This window comes from Podarcis gaigeae (genome assembly GCF_964106915.1).
Source record: "Podarcis gaigeae genome assembly, chromosome: 7".
In the NCBI taxonomy this organism is placed as follows: Eukaryota; Metazoa; Chordata; class Lepidosauria; order Squamata; family Lacertidae; genus Podarcis; species Podarcis gaigeae.
Window position 1 is genome coordinate 35,813,991 of NC_139683.1, and position 17,593 is coordinate 35,831,583.

Below are 17,593 nucleotides of genomic sequence, written 5' to 3' on the forward strand. Positions count from 1 at the left end.
CAGTGACAAGGTTTTTGATGTAAGTGGAGAAAGAAAGTGACAAGATGGACAATTAGGAACAACATCTTCATCATAGAGATGCAACCAAAATTTTACCTAAAGCCAGAGTGGAGTAGTGTTCATACTCATGTAAAGCATACAATGAGTTTTAAGTAAAGCTGGAAGCATTTAGACAGAAGCACATAAAATTCCCAGTGTGTTCCATACAGCTCTAATTTGTCAATGGATTCACTAGAAAGCAAAAATCAAAGCAAATCTGGAGCTCACCTCAGCTCCTTAGTGTAATGAACTGGTAGGACAAGGGGGAGGAGGAAGAGGATCCCAGGGAGAGGTGTGGCTAGGACTGTGACAAGCAGGGGATGGAAAAGTAAGTACCCACAGGGTCATCAAGGATGGTGAGGGGATGGAGGTCAGTGCATAGAAACCAGAGCAGCAGAACCCATCACCAGAGCCAGAAGGGACCCTGACCCCACGAACATGGCAGCCATTGTGGCATAGGGAGAGGCAGGTGGGGCTGAGGCCAGCAAGGGCCCACAGCCCAGCTCACTAGCTCTGGGAGGAGGGGTGTGATGCCTCAGCTGGAATAGGCTTAGAACAGGTGAGGGTCACATGCTTTATCAAGCCCAGATGTTGCAATCAGCAGACAAAATACAAAAAAGGAAGCAGAGCTGAGGTGCTGTATCTGTTCAACTGCCCATATTGATGGACCTTGACTCGGATGCTCCTGGACCTCCATGGGACTGTGCTTTGGGTTTGACTCTGGACTATATTCTGGCTGCTAAACTTCAGACTTGGCTACTTGCATTGACCTTGGACTGCATTTCCTTAGGACTATGGATTTTGAACTTTGCTTCTTGCTTCTGTGGTTTGACCCCTGGACTTGGACTTGACATACTGACTTGCTGCCAGGTAGACCAGGGGGTCAGGATACTTAGGAATTTTGGTGAAAGAAATCAAGAGTTTCAAGTGATTTTTCTCACTTATCTATAATTTACTTTGTGATCAGTTTGAGATACTGGTGGGACGTTTAGGAGTAAGCACTGGCAATCAATTTGTCTACTTATATACTGTATTTTTTACCTTTCTTTTCAGACAATTATGATCTCCCACAATGAATCACAATAATAAAGAAAATGAACAACAGACTCAGCCATCAGGCTTACAAACTAAAAATACAAGATACACAGGGGAAGGGATGCGGAAGGGAAAGGCAGAGGAGGAAGATCAGTTTTCCAAGGTCGGAAGTAAGTGGTAAACATTTATATCTAATTCAAGCTAGACTCATCTTGCCTTTCTTGTGCTCTTGCCTGTATAACTGTTGTCGGCTCTTGTTCCTTTGGCCAATGGGTGAGATGAAATGCCCTTTCCCCCATTGCTTTTGCAGTCATTGGCAGTTTGAGAATTGTCTTATAGATGTGGAAGGGTATGTCAAAAGGCAATAGCAAATTTAGGAAATGTGTAATCAAAAAGCTTAATTCGGATGATTGTCAGAGAGGCTGAAGGAAGTCCAAAAATGAGAAAATTTGTTAAAGCTGTAATGTGGTGTGATATGTATTTTTCTTGATGAAAACTAATAAAAAATATTATATAAAAAAAAAGAGAATTGTCTTATCTGACAGAGTTGGTTCCTTGATGGGACCAGGATGGCCTTTTGCTTGCTATGACTTGGGAAGTGGGCTATTGTGGCAGGGGAGAGGGTATCCTGCCCTTCAGCTCTGCAGTCCAAGAGCTGCAGGTGCAGAACTAAACAGAAGTTGAATTCTTTGGGATCGATCAGTAGTTTTAGTCCTGAAATGACAACCAAAGTCATGCGGAGGAAAGGGGAAGGCATGGTTTTTCTTTGGCGATCATTCGTAGCCAAGTAAGATTGTCTTCCATAAACATGGTTTTAACAATGAGTCTGTAAGTGACTGTGGAGGCCAATTCTGAATGCACACGTCCTTCCACAGTGGGGACATTGGTTCCTGGGCGGGAGTGGTGTGGATTTGCCAAGCATGCCTTCCTCTTACCACATTTCTCCCTTGCATCCTGAGTTCAAGTGTCTTCAGAATTCAGTGAAAGAGGGTAAAAGAAGAAAAGGAAAGCACTGACTGATTCTGTTTGGGAGCAGAAGAGATGAAAAGGAAATCACCCAAGAAAAGGATGGAATACTTTGTTTACTTCTTGCCTTTCAAAGTGAAAACAGTGCCACTGAGACCCAAGGAGAATGGGATTCAAATTGATTGACACAGAAAGGTCAAGAGACCTTTAGAGTTGAGGGGAAGGGAGCACTGAAATAATCTTTTCTACTGTGAACTGGGAGAACACCAGGTTAGAGACAGTCAAAAAAGGAGTAAAAAGGAGTAAAAAGGCAAGAAATGAGGAAATTCTAGATCACTCATTCAAGAATCATAGATGTATGAGGAACAGTGGATATAGAGAGGCTTAAAAAAATTAAAACTATACTGCATTTCTGACTTTCATGAAGAAAGGTTCCAGGAGAAACTGAAAAGGGAAAGTGTTCAGCCATACTTCTGAATAATATTATTACCCTATCAATAATAGTTAAACTATATATCCATAGCGATCTCTATATCTCTATCATCTATCTATCTATCTATCTATCTAATCTATCATCTATCTATCTATTTATCTATGACTGAATATGTAATTTAGGATAAAAGCAACTCCTTTTTTAAAAAAACTTCCAAATCTTATATTTGTATTCATTGAACTGCAGGGTTAAATTTCAGGTAACAGCAGGATTCCTGCTTTGATCCATAGATTAGAAAAAGAACTATTCTTTTTTTATCTCTTGGTGCGCGCACAGAAATATTCTGTACAAACTCATTCATTGTATTTCTACGCAAATGTTCTACATCATTTGTAGATGACTGTAGGACGAAGGTAGAAAAATATCTCTTTGTTTGAAGCACCAGAATTAATTTTATTCCTTGTCTTTTGAAGTCTTTGAAAGGTACCTGATAATCTGTATTATCTGTAGCATAAAAAAGCAAATGGCTCTTGATGGGGGTGGGGCGTGAGTATAAACTTACTTTCTAAAAAATTATTTGAAGTAAAAAACAAAGAAACACAGGAAGAAAATGTTATATGGGGCATATTTATAGTAAATTATGACTTGGAGTGGGGTTTATGGGAAGGAGCAACCATAAATCTATCCTTGACACGAGTGGCCTGCCTCTTGTGAAAGTCAAGGGGGTTAACACTAAAGAAGCCTAGTTTCAGTGAATATCAACATATTGCAGAAATTCTCCCTATCTATAGGTAGTCCACAGATATTGCACATTCTCTTTAGTATAAGAGTATGTGAAATTGGTTTATTCAGAGTTTCAAATGCAATGGGTGAATAGTTCACAATCCTCATTATTAATGCCTTAGGAAGTCACAAGACACCAGATTTTCTGTCAATAATATGGTAGCTATTTCCATATTACAGTTGGCTGTCGGTAAAGGATGACCACCCAAGGCATCTCACAATATGATAAAATGTAATACATACAATGATGTAAAAACATCGAAACTAACACTGGGCCTGTGCAGCAGGGCTACTGCTATAGCTCAAGATCTTGCAGTGCAATCCTAACCATGCAGAATTCAGTTGGATGCACTGCCAAGTAATTGGGGTTAGGATTGCACCCTTCAACTCTAATGAGGCTGTTTCCCCATATGCTGCATTTCTGACTGCATCTTAACATTTATATAATTGTCTCATAAGAGCTGCCATTTACTTTTGTACCAGGCTTTGAAATAAAATTTTATATCTCTGATCTGATCTGATGTTTCTAAGATCTCCAATATAATTAAACTCTAGAATTATTTATGAGCCAATTGCTTTTGTACTATATTAAGTGGTCATTAGAGCAGGGGGGAAACATAGCAACTCTAAGCGAAGATACTCAACACTGGGTCTGGCCCGTCATAGTAACAACATCTGAAATACTATTATATGGCATATAAATATGCAGTGCTTAAGCTAGCCAGCACAGACCTTGCTAATGGAACATTCTTTCCCAGATGGATCAATATGCTTTTGATAAAGGTAAAGGTAAAGGTACCCCTGCCCGTACGGGCCAGTCTTGACAGACTCTGGGGTTGTGCGCCCATCTCACTCAAGAGGCCAGGGGCCAGCGCTGTCCGGAGACACTTCCGGGTCACGTGGCCAGCGTGACATCGCTGCTCTGGCGAGCCAGAGCCGCACACGGAAACGCCGTTTACCTTCCCGCTGGTAAGCGGTCCCTATTTATCTACTTGCACCCGGAGGTGCTTTCGAACTGCTAGGTTGGCAGGCGCTGGGACCGAGCAGTGGGAGCGCACCCCGCCGCAGGGATTCGAACTGCCGACCTTTCGATCGGCAAGTCCTAGGCGCTGAGGCTTTAACCCACAGCGCCACCTGCGTCCCATGCTTTTGATACTGAAATGTAATTCCTACTCCTTCCTCCATTTGGTCTCACTCAACAGTAATAGCACTCCATTTCACTCGGAGCTGGTCCAAACATTGCCACCTCCATGTGTGCACACAACTGAAACTAATTTTCTGCACCACACATACCCTGAAGCCCGTGTGTGCAGATGAGGCAATGCTTGAGGTGATGCATGTGTTAAAAAGTTTTTAGAGATTCCTGCTTTCATGTGCTGCACTGCTATGGGAAGAACTTTTGGACAATGCTCACACGGGGTAGTGATGTTTGAGCTGGCCCTGGGCCAGCCTAGTGACAGTGCAGCTGTGCACTGATTCTACCCACTGCTGCATCTGACTGTCATTTTATCTGAAGGCTGAAGAGGCAGCGAAAGAATGGGAAGCATGAACTTAATCTGGACTGAATCTGGATCCATATGTGGCATTCAGCTATTGCTGGCTTTGCAAGTTAATCCTCTGTAACCTAGACTAGCTTAATTTAGTAGGAGTACTAGTAAAAGGTGCAGGAGGAGACTCTTGAGAGTCCCATGGACTGCAAGATCAAACCTATCCATTCTGAAGGAAATCAGCCCTGAGTGCTCACTGGAAGAACAGATCCTGAAGCTGAGGCGCCAATATTTTGGCCACCTCATGAGAAGAGAAGACTCCCTGGAAAAGACCCTGGTGTTGGGAAAGATGGAGGGCACAAGGAGAAGGGGACGAGAGAGGACGAGATCGTTGGACAGTGTTCTTGAAGCTACCAGCATGAGTTTGACCAAACTGCGGGAGGCAGTGAAAGTCAGGAGTGCCTGGCATGCTCGGGTCCATGGGGTCACGAAGAGTTGGACATGACTAAACGACTAAACAAAAAAACTAGTAAAAGGTGCAGTAGTAAAGTAACATTTGCAATTCAGGTAACAGAATATAAGTTTCAACTGAGTTAAAAACATTTAAACATTTATTGTCTAACCCAGGGAAATTGTGACAAAATGTTGAGGACAAAACAAATACTGCCTATGTTGACAAGTGGGAATATTCTTGATTTGTGAAATATGTTCATCCTTAAAAGTACCAAGCACCTCACACCTGGAGTCAGAATGCATGTGGCAGGGGAAGAAAAGGAATTGGGGTAATCAGATTTTCAGGTAGATAAGGCAGGGAGTAGCACAGTTGTCAGGGGTTCAGAAGGAGAGACACAGGAGGGGGAGCAAATGGAGAGTGAGGAGGAGGAGTACGAGGGAGGCGCAGGCAGTGACAGTGGCCAGAGTTATTCCACAAGCCTCTCTAGCGAATCGGAGGACTCACAGAAGGGAGCGCCGGTGGCCAGAGCGAAGGGGGCTCCAGGGGGGAAGCCCCAGGAGGAAGGGGCTAGCGGGGAGTCCCTGAGCAGCAGCTGGAAATCAGGACCAGCTTCTCCACCAGAGCGCAGTGGGGAGGGGGAGTCCCAGGAGTCGGGACCAGTGTCCTCACCACCAGAGGGAGGAGAGGAGTCAGGTTTGGCAACGCCCACATCAGGAAGCGGGGAAACGGTCAGAAGGAAAGTCACCGGCTGGGCACGCGCGCCAAGTTCAAATGTACAGGAGCGCGGCACAGCGGGGAGCCCAGAAAGGGAGCCAGGTCCTAAAGCCCGCCGCAGGGAGGGGCAAGACTCAGGAGGCTCAGCGTCAGAGGAGTCCAGGAAGGAGGGAACCCCAGAGGGCAGAAAGACCCAGCGAAGGAAAGAGCAGCGTAGGAGGTGGAGCCAGGCTAGAATCTTAAACTGGTGTGGGTGGAGCAGTGAGTCAGAGGGGACTTAGCCGGTCTAGCGTAGAGACGTGGGTCTGCGCGCCCAGAGCTTGGAAATGGAAACTAAACTTTAATAAAGACTTTTGTATATAACATCCACTGGGCGTTGGTCCTCTGTGAGCTGGGACCTAGTGGCAGTCCTGACAACAGTGTATCCATTTATTGTCTGAGTCCTGAACAAGACAGGGTGTCCTGACCAGGAAGTAGCAGGGTATACAGAAGGAGTTCCAATTCCCCAGGAGTGAGGCACAACTTAAATTCAGTTTTACACAATGGAATCTTGCTATAGTTACTTAGCTACAATTGCATACAGAGAACAAAGCCTTGGTTAGAGTTACATCTTGATCTGATCATTTTCATATTGTGCTGATTGGTTCAAGAGACTGTGTTATAAGTCAACTGTGAAAGCCTTACATTTCAAAGATATTGGTAGGAAGGTGCCTAATTTGGCATCTAAAGTTGAGTAGGTCTGGATATTTTCTTCTAGGACAGGGTGTGCTTTTTAGTAATTACTGTCAATTGGAAATGATAGGCTACTACTGTCGTTCTAAGGGGACTGATGGAAAATGTCCTCCAAGATGAAGATGGGTGTTCAAAATGGAACCTGAAAGACTTGAAACATTGTGCTAGTGAGCCAGTGAGACTACTTACTGGGGTCCAATTATAGGGAATATGTGACTCCATACCGTATCTCAGAACTGTAGCACTGTCCAAATGTGATCCCCTTTTTAAAAAATCTGGACATGTGTAAATAATAATGATGATAAACATGAGCAAAATCAGCTTGAAATGTTGAAATATTTGCTAAAGCAGGTTTTAGAGTCAGGTCTTATTCTTGGTTACACTGTGTAAATTGGAGCATCATTTCCAGTGACAGAGCCTATGCAAATTTACATCGTATAGCTGAGCTCTGAATCTAGCCAGTGGAGTTTTATTAAGAAATCAAAAAGCCCTTTCTTGTCTCTAATTCTGTCATTATGAAACTACGACTCTCTAGTAATGCTAGCTGAATTACTTCAAGTTGCCAGCTTAGAGAAAATGCAGCAGGAACATGAAGAACAGACACTTAGAAGAGTGTTTTTCTTTTCATGTTCCTCCCCCAATTTGTAACACAAGATATGCAGATGTGATATGAAATGGGGTTTCTGCACATTTAATAGTCACACAGTAGAGGGAATTTCAGCAATCACGTTCATCAAAGCCAGGTTACAGTAGATAAAGCAAAGGTAATATTTGACAAAGTGAAATCTCAGCCTGGTCCAGTCTTTACTGATAGCAAAGAATCAGGCAACCACTAGGCATAGCTGATCAGGACCTTGGACAAGTAACTGTTGCTTCAGCAAGATGCATAGCGCTTTGAAGACCTTACAAATAATTGGATGAAGCTTTCCCAACTGTAGCAAAGGAAGCTGTTGCTTCAGCAGGCTGCAAAGTCACTCGAAGACCTTATTAATGTTGGCAAGCCTGGTAGGCTTTGGGGAAACTATCTAGGATCTTAGGGAAGTGCTGTTGGGAAGCTACCTAAGTTCTTATAGTGTTGCTGCCTTATTCAACCGTAATTGGCCTTTCCATTGAGTGGGGATGGGAATTGCAGAGTCCTCTTGATCTGATTGTTTTCCTGGTCTCAGTAATTTTTCTGGTCTCAAAGGACCTAAAGGAATGGAGACTCCTTATCCAGGCTCTCCTCCAAGTCTGGGTAGGGGTGAGATTGAAGGTATCAAATATAACAGCATGAGAGTGAGCAAAGAGCAGAGAATGCCTTCCAGACTCTGCAACCTTTGTTCTTTTCAAGTTACTTTTTTTTAAAAGCTATCTTCAATACTTTAGAACTATATGGCTGCAAGAGTGGCTTGTTGTTGTTGTTTAGTCGTTTAGTCGTGTCCGACTCTTCGTGACCCCATGGACCAGAGCACGCCAGGCACCTCTGTCCTCCACTACCTCCCGCAGGAAGAGTGGAAGAGTGGCTTGGCCAACTGCTAATTCTAAGGCAGAATAAAGAAAGAGGACTTTATTGCTTTATTCAAGAAGCTACCACATTTTGCCACCATAGACCAGAACCTCATGGAGAGGATTCTTGCTTTACAGCTGTAAGAGTGATGCACACCTGCTTGCTTTAAAAAGTTAGGTAGTTTTCAAGAGCGTAATCATCTTTGCCGTCATCTCTTCTTATGTGACAGCCAGTTCACCTGCGCTTCAGCTAAACTTAAAATGTTTTTTTGTTTACACATCTGAAAACACTGAAAGATAATAATATTTAGAAATGAAGGAATGTGAAGTCTGTGTTCAGATAAATTATTTATATAATTATCACGTAATTAAAGTAATTACAGATTATGGGGATAAGACTTCTCTTTATTTCTATCTTGAGGGGATGTAACTATGCTCACCACACACACAAAAATGTGTAAAAAAGAAGTTGGAGATGCTGTCATCTGGAAAGAATATAAGTTTTATAGAGAAAACAAACATGAATATTTTAAATTTTCACAGGAAACAAAAAGGCACTGCAAACACAGCTTGTTTGGGCTGCATTAATCTTAACATTAAATTAAGGAAGGTTTCATTTTTTAAAAAATAATGTCCTTTAAACAATCTGAAGCACTATTTGGTGGTCTAATGTAGGTTTGAATGTACGGCTCCCACTTGCTTGGTAATGCAAGGGCTGCTAACCCTTTTGGATCAGTGAGCATATTTGGAATTCTGAGAAGGTTCCATGGACCCTACTCAAAAAATGGCTGTTGTGGCGTGTGACATAAGTGGCTACCACATCTATAAAGAGCAGAAAAAGAGACTGGACTGCAAATTAGTGGGTACATACCCACTATCAGACTGCCCCCCCCCATTAATGAAAAAGGCACCAACATCACCTGCTCACCATTGTCCAAGACTGGTGATCAGCCCTTCAAATCATCCTAAGCTCACCTTTATTTCACATCCTGATTGCTGCCAAATCCTGCCACATAGCTGGCTCAATATATTACACAACAAACATGAGTACAAAATTTATTTAGAATACTTATATGCCACTTTATAGCTATAAGAGTCTCTCAAAGCAGTGTACAAAATTTTCTCACACTAAAAATGATATCCCAGTCTGGCATCAGGGACAAACACATCTTTCTGGAGCCAGGAGGCACTTCCTGCCCTCAGTCTTAGTGTTTCTTGGAGTTGTCCTTTGAGGGAAGGGAGCTGGATTTCACGCATCCCACGTTGAAGGTAAGTCTTCTCTTTCTGGTAATTAGCAATTGTTGGCCACTGTTTCCAGTGAGGTCTTCTTGGTGCATGTGAGTGGGCCTCGGCAGCTGGACCTCACTCAGTCCATGATGGAAACAAGTCTTCCTTTGCTGGTATTTGTTGATTCCAGGCAACGACTCCTGCTGAAGTCCTCTGAAACAAGGGAGAGGGTTTGAACAGTTGGCTCTCACTCGGTCAGTGATGAGGGCTTAAAATACCTGAATACACATATCGGGGAACCCTATTTGGACCAAAATTGTCATATGTATGTTCATGGGAGCTTCAAGATGCACAAATACAAGTGCATTCACAGTTTATGTGGAAACACTAGTATGATACTGGGATACATATGACAATGAGTGGAGGTGGTTTATTCTACATCTCAAAAATCTACTCTTTTCTCTCAGTGGCTATTGCTAAAACCCTCATCATTTCTCATCCACAATCTGCAATATCTTCTTCCTGACCTTCTCTCCCATGCCAGCCCCTTGCTTCAGTATGTTACCAGTGCCTTTTTCTAAAATTATCTGCCATCACTGCCATCACTATGATCATGTTTGCCCTTTCTTAAAGACCGTGCACTACATTTCTGTCACTTGCAGTGTCATCTTGAAGCACCTAATCCCCCTACATTTATGTCTTTCCAACTTTTCTCCCCTAACTAGGTCTTATCTCTTACTCCCCCTTACTCCTTTTCTCATCTGATGTATTGTGGAGAAAGCTCAGTTTATACTGCATTTGATGATGTTCAGTTTATACTGCCTTTAAATGTTCTACAACATTAAATGTTCTACAACATTTAAAATTCTAGAACTTTTAGACCATTAGTGATGGTGAGTGGAGTGGACCAGGGGTGAAGTTACTTTTTCCCAGGCCAAATTATTCTGTACTGGCAGGTCAAAAGAAAAATCTAATGCTTGCACTATAAAGGTGGTGAATAAAGTAGAGGAAGTTCTGTCTAGACAATCAAGTAACAAGGAAAGGTTTCATTCTGAAGACCAGTTTAGACTTGGATCTCTGTCTCATAGTCTGCTGAACCAATACAGAATCTTCCATATGAACGGCTGATAGATTCCCAATACAAGGCAAATTGGCAGCCAGTCAAACTACTGCATCTGCCAATGTCCCTCTGCTGTACTGCAGTAGAACACTAGCACCACTCATTGTTGCATAAGAAAGGGTATGCATCACTTGTATTAGTAGAATGGTACAGGACAGGCCCTACTCAATATTACACTCATGTGTGAAACTCTATTACAACCTCAAGGCAGGCAGTTAGACCATAGTTTCCTGGAACCTGATCTGTTGTGTGACCCTCTTTGCAATTTGCAAAACTATATGGTTCCATTCAATTTCCTTCCATTGAGATGTTTGCTTTGTTGGTTTCCTTTGTTGATTAAAACATTTATATCCTGCCATTCTAAGAATAATCGTGTTTGACTAAACCTTTGGCTCTAGTGGTTTTTTCTGTCTAAGATGGGATTACCCAAACTCTACATGGTACGTCAAGTGGGGAATGCAAAAGATGAAGGCATTACAATACTTATCCCGTACCCTAATAATCCCTCACATGGAGTTTAGTGTATAATGGCATTATGATATTGGCTGGGAGAGGAACTTTTTCTGATTGGTGGTCCCAGTTCTTATTCTCTGGTGGGCCAACTTTGGTAGGTGGGTGGGACTTTGAAGTGTTTTTGAATGTTTACAGAGCAGTGCTGGGAGGGAGAAGCTGTTTCCATGGAATCTACTTCTAAGGTGGAGAATTCTTCTCCATTTTAACATGAGAAGAAGAAGAAGAAGAAGAAGAAGAAGAAGAAGAAGAAGAAGAAGAAGAAGAAGAAAAAGCCATGGAATGTTAATCAGTCAAATTCCTGGTTGAAGAGAAATGATTTTGCCTGTCACCTTAAGATATGAATTGAAGGCGCCAGCCAAGCCTTCCTTGGGAGAGCATCCCACAAATGGGGAGCCACTGCAGAAAAGGCCCATTTTCATCTTGTCATGCTCCAGACCTCTCATGGAGGAGGCACACAAAGTAGGGCTTCAGGCTCCAGGTCAGTTCATATGGGGAGCAGCAGTCCTTGAGGCATTACGGTCCTATTTAAAGCTTTATTGGTCAAAACCAGCCAGTGCAGTTGAGCCAGGATTGGTATAATATGCTCAAACTGCCTTGCCCCAGTGAGCAACCTGGAAACCAAATTCCGTACCAGCTGAAGTTTCTGAACCATCTTCAGAAGCAGCCCTACATATAACGTATTGCAGTAATCTAACCTAGAGTTTACCAGAGCATAAATGACAGAAATCATTTCCCCCTCCTTGCTCCAGCAAAGGAAAAATTTGGAGCTCACTTTAACCTTCCAATTGTTCCTTTGAAGGAACCTGATGGCATGCATGACATGAGAATGGGTGTGACTTGCACAGAATAGCAATTTTATTTTCAACCACTTTCCTAAAGTTTCCTAAATTGGAATTTCACATCTGCTGAATATTGAGCCAACATCTTCATCAAGCTATTTACTACAGTTTCACGATCTCATTTTTGGTCAGGTACTGCCTCAGAGTCAACATCAATGTTCAGTCAGGTTCACATGAGCAACAGCAACTGTGGGATGACAAACAACTGCAAGAAAAAAATAAATGTAATGGATTGGTAGGCTAAGGCTAACCATCAAGTGAAGAAAATAGTTTTTTAAATGTATGAACTGACACCAATGAAGGGTTTTATCCTCCCCTACCCCAGCAATTTTGTTTACTTAGTAACAAATGTGAATGTCTGTAAATAATTTTTGGAACTATATTTTGAAATGTAAAAATGTGGCTTGCCAAAACTGCATGTGATGGCAGCAGCTCCCCGGAATGCACAAGATATGCATTTGACAGTGTTTGAAGTTTATAACAGGTCAAAATTCTGACTGTCCTGGGAACTGAGAACACATCTGTCTTCTTTCTGCAGGCTGGGATTCTTAGGCTAGAACTCATTGTTAAACAGAGCACCTCAAATCAGACAGCTGTGTCAGACTGGCAAATTACACCTTTACGAAAGGATTTAGTCCAACTATTTTGTTTTGACACATTGCTTTTGTTTTCCTTCTTCATTCAGATTTATGGCACCATCCTTTTGTTTTAATCATGACAAACTGAGTGAGGTTTAAAGTGCACTCTCTCCACTGGCTTATTTTGCTGTTGTCACCTTGAGCATTTTAGAGCAGTGGCTTTTTAGACTGCAGACGTTCATTTTAAGTGAAGGATAAATGGTCTAAGGGTACATTTTGAACAATTTAAGCTGATGAACCCTTTCCCATGTCTCTCAGTGAGAGTCACGTGTGTTTATTTAGTTTTATAACCAGCTTTTCCTGAAAGAGTTCACAGTGGGGAACAATCTGTATAAGACAAGTTTGACTACATAGAAATGTCATTGGTTTTCTGGGGGGGGGGGGTTATGCTTCTAAAATAATTCTTTGCTAAACCTGAGGTGAAAGGGGCTTGTTCAAACAGGAAATTCTTATATTAGTCCTGGGAGATGCTCAAGATTGGGCTTTGGTGAACCTCAAGAGGAAGATGAGCATTTCAGCACTAGGGAGCAAAATCTATCTATCTATCTACTTTATATGCCGCCCTATACCTGGGGGTCTCAGGGCAGTTTATAGAATAAAATCAAGATCTAAAACCACAATTCTTATAGAATCACAGAACTGTAAAGTTGGAAGGGACCCCATGGGTCATCTAGTCCAGCCCCCTGCAATGCAGGAATCTCAGCACTCAAGTTACTTGGATACCGAATATGTGATGAGAGTAGTGGAATCTCATATGTTATTCCTGCCTCCTTCATGCCGACACCTGTGCCAAACACCATCTTAGCAACAGTGTGTTCAAAGTTAAGTGTGTCACACATAGAGATGTACACATGTAGGGTTCTTTCCATGAAAACATGAACCCTGATTGGCCAGGGTGATGTGTGTGGAAGGTGACATACTTGTCTACATGCATTGGCACAAATGCCCTTCGTCCTGACATGTTCCAAGTAGCATGGATAGCTAGCTTGCACAATCATGCTATATTTGGTATCTATGCATATGGTAGCATGAATAAAGGTAAGTTCAGCTGTTTGACTTCAGCAATCAAATCTGGTGTACAGGAGCATGCCTCTATATGAGATAGGGCTTATGGAGATGACATATAAGACACAGCTTGATTTGTTTAGTGGATCTTCCCTCTGTCCCTGCCACCTGCCTTCCCAACATTCCCAGTTTCCTCTACATACTAACACTTCAGGAACACAAGTGCCTGGGCCTAATAACCATGTCCCTCATAAAGCCAAAGGCTTCGTTCCTTTTCATGTTTTGCATTCTTGGCTGATCAACACTTAAAGAGGGGGCTGAAAGAGAGATTAGAAAGTCTTTGCAGATACGAAATGCGATGTCATAAGTGTCAAGTCAACAGAGACATTCCCAACAAGATTGGTCCATTTGCTTTTAGAATTAGTACCTGCCAGTCTGACCCCAACACGTTAGTGCTGGGAAAGTTTCTGTGTATTTGTCCTTAGCCTTTATTTGCCCTCAAAGTGGTAGATGATTTCAAATTCTCATTAAGTAAATGTTCTTTTGACCCCTCTTCCAGTCTTGCCCACTAATGAGGTAGTAGATGTCACATAGGTGCCTATGAATAATAAATCCTTGGATTAACCTGTCCAATGGGTCCAACATTCTGATTAGAATATGAGAATTTGGGTGCTTCAAGAGAAGGAAAGTCAACTGGCTCATTCTTATGACTACTTGCTACATACTGTTGTGAGTTTGCGGGGAAGGTAGGCTTTCTGCCTGAGTCCCTTCAATTTCCTGGATCTAGGAAGGATTTAAATTACTGGAATAGACAGACAAGTTTCTTGGTAAAGGGCCTCTAGGTATGGGCTGTTAACAAAGGAAGTGGCTCTGTGTCAGATGACAAATAGCTGCCCCTCCCTCCTTCAACTCACTGGTAGTTAGACAAAGGCAGAGTTGGAGTGTGTGAGGTAGAAGCTGGCGGCAGGTGGCAGGCTGAAGCCTGTGAGACAGAGCCATGCCTGATTTCTGCTGGAATCCAAAGCTGTGGCTATGCGAGAAGCAAGACCCTCTTTGTGGGTTAATGCTGTGAGCTCCTTCATTGTGGGCTCAGCTTGTATATGTGCGTAGATAAACCACACATCCTAAAGACACAACAATCTCCACTGCCCCTCATTCCAAGGAAACCAAACCCAGGGTTAGCACCTGGAACTCCTGGAATCTCACACCACTCAGAGGTTGGCATGGCGTGCAACAATATTACCTTCATTCATAAGAACACTTTTTTAGCAGCAGATCTTATAGTTGTGTATGCACTGTACAGTAGGGCTGCTAGCTCATCAACTAGTTTATTAAGTTTCATGGAATTCAATTTAGAATTCAATTAACACACACACACACACTTAAAACTTTTTAGTAACCTCACCTGTACTTGAATCATGGTATCATGGATGGTATGGAACTAAGCAAAGGGTGCAATGAACGGAGAGGGGAAGGGGGCAGGGTGAACCTGCTACGCATACTTAAGCCTGCTCTTAGTTGCTATAATACCCAACACTCATTTCTACCTTTGCTCTGTCTGCTTCAGTTTTAGTTGATGCACAGCATTTCATTCCGCTGCAGTGAATAACAGGTATCCAGGAGCAGAGGAAGCATTTATTATTATTTGTTTATTTGTTGAAAAGCATTTCTAAACTACTTGATACTTTTTCCAAAAAAAACTCTCTTATACAAAAAATAACATGAAACCAGTAAAGGAATTTTATATAAAAAAAGTAAGACAGCAGAATAAATGAAAATAAACATAGGAGCTGGTAAAAACAGGAATTCAGAAACAACAGTAGCATAAGTCTGGACAAGAAAAGATGTGTTCCAAAAATGTCTGCAGCAAGTAATAGGTGATGCTTCACACATGGCAGAGGGAAGGGCCATTCCACAGGGCAGGGACAATTGCTCTCATGTCATTCCTGTGGGCTCCTGTAGGCATCTGGTTGACCCCTGCAGGAAGCAGCATGCTGGATCACGTGGACTCTTTGGCCTCATCTAGCAGCTAATGTTCCAACTTCCTGTACTGATTTTTTAAAAAATAAACGTCTTATTTATATTGCATTCATATTTATATTGCATTGTTGTTGCCAGCTCTATGACCCATCATCACTTTCTGTCAATTTTTCATGTCACTGTTCTTTTTTTTTTAAAAAAAATAAATCTTATTGAGGTAAGCACTTCATGTATTACATTTTTATTTTTATCTTTTTCGAGCAAGATTCTGGACAGTATTCAACTACTATTTCCCATCAGTGCAAGTATTTCTCCTTGTGTAATGGGAGCTTTCCACCCTCCCTTCCCCGCATTCTCCCATGTGTGTACCATACCTTCCTCAAATCTGACCCAGAGAATTGGAGGAACCTCTAGAATAGATTTAGGGGTTCATGGGTGGGAAGAGTGGAGGAAATATCCCATCGCATAATCCTAGCGCCAACAGAGTGCCCACATACTTCTACTTTGGATGCAATTATCCAAACTTCCTTAATCATACATTAGGACATCTGTGAAGGGAATTCCACTAATACTACTGTGCAATTTCACCCTCCTCTCTAAAATACTGCTTGTCTTTTGCTCGTCTTATTTCTGGTAATTCCTACTATATTGTAATTTACCTTTGTGAAACTGAAATCGTTTCCAAGCAATGATGCCAAGATGTGCAACAATATTCACTTCTTCCTCTTTTGAAAACAATATTCACTTATTGAATTTCTCACCACTGAACAAAATGCCCAAATTTGTTGATGCCCAAATTTGTTGATTGTTTCCTGCCGTGGCCCAGTTAAAGTCTCAAAAGGAAATGAAACCGATAAACTGCTTGGGGTGACTTGCCACCTGTTTTTCTTTACTTTATCACTTCCAGCTCATCTGAAAAACTGTACAGTACATGAAGCATCTCAGGTTTAAGCCTCCAGCAATTACCTGATTCCCATAAGGAAACTGTTGCGTGTGGATCAACAAAACAGCTTTTGCCAACAAATAAATGCCTGAATTTCCATACTCTCCATCTTGATCTGAAAAAGGAAGCTCCAATGTCCTTTTATATAAGTAAATAACCTGCAAGGAGGTGGTGATTTACAACCCATCCTATGTTAGTCACAACCACCTCCGTTTCTGAAACATACGCTATTTGGCTTGCAAAAAAGAAGACGATAACAAATGCCACTCAAATTCGCTGGTGCGATTTCCTTTCCTGATCTCATGTGAACATACAAACTGTGGCCATTTCCTTTCCCGTTTCCAACGAATTCTCCAACATTCCTAACTGTGGCCTATTTTAATAGAAATAAATGTGCAAATGGAGCACAGGGAGCCACTGCCTTGCACTTGAGGTGTGCCCTTGGGTTGGTTGTTCTTGGATGAAGGAGTTGAGGGGATGCTCATCAAATTTGCAGATGGCACCAAACTGGGAGAGGTAGCTACAATCCAGAGAGCCCCTTAAGGCAATGATTGGACAAATAAGGCTATGAATAGCCACTAGGCATGATGTCTGCGCTCTGCCTCCACTATCTAATGCTTCTGAATGCCAGTTGCTGGAAACAATCCATGGGAGGGGAGAGCGCTCTTGCACTCAAGTCCTACTTGAGGATTTCCTATAGGCATCTAGTTGGCTATTGTTAGAATAGGATGCTGGACTAGATGGTGCATTGGCCTGATCCAGCAGGGTGGTTCTTATGCAGATGGGTTTATGTAGACCAACTGGTTCTTTCATCTCCCTGCTTTCCTGCCCCACTTCTGGTGTTGCATTGCAAACTGGCTTTGAAGCCAGCTCCAAGTTTCTAAAACACCAATTTGTAATGTGGTACAGGTCATAGGGAATGAGGCGATAAAACTCCTGCAGGCTATGCAGAACAAGTTATGTGGCTTTCTCAGTTCTCGCCATAGACTTGTTTGCTACTTCCACAATTCACTTTTCCCAAGAGGTTCTGAAGTTACAGCAGTGTCTACCATAGGCTCATTAAGGTACAGTGTCACAGTGTTAATAAGTTCTCCACTCCTACGCAACTTGCCTAGATCCATGCTAGAAGATTAAAGATACTTAAAGCCACTTTGGATAATCTTCCTAAAAGTACCATTCTCAATCTCATGGGAATGCCCT

General features: G+C 42.3%; 1 long non-coding RNA gene across 2 annotated transcripts in view; it reads left to right on the plus strand.

Annotated features, from left to right (window-relative positions):
* LOC310848722 overlaps positions 1 to 17,593 on the plus strand; it is a 268,150-nt gene that overhangs the window by 194,264 nt on the left and 56,293 nt on the right. For both annotated transcript variants that reach the window (XR_014566541.1, XR_014566542.1), the window contains exon 4: positions 1,093 to 1,244. This is a non-coding gene — a long non-coding RNA (uncharacterized lncRNA). The remainder of the gene's footprint in view (positions 1 to 1,092; positions 1,245 to 17,593) is intronic.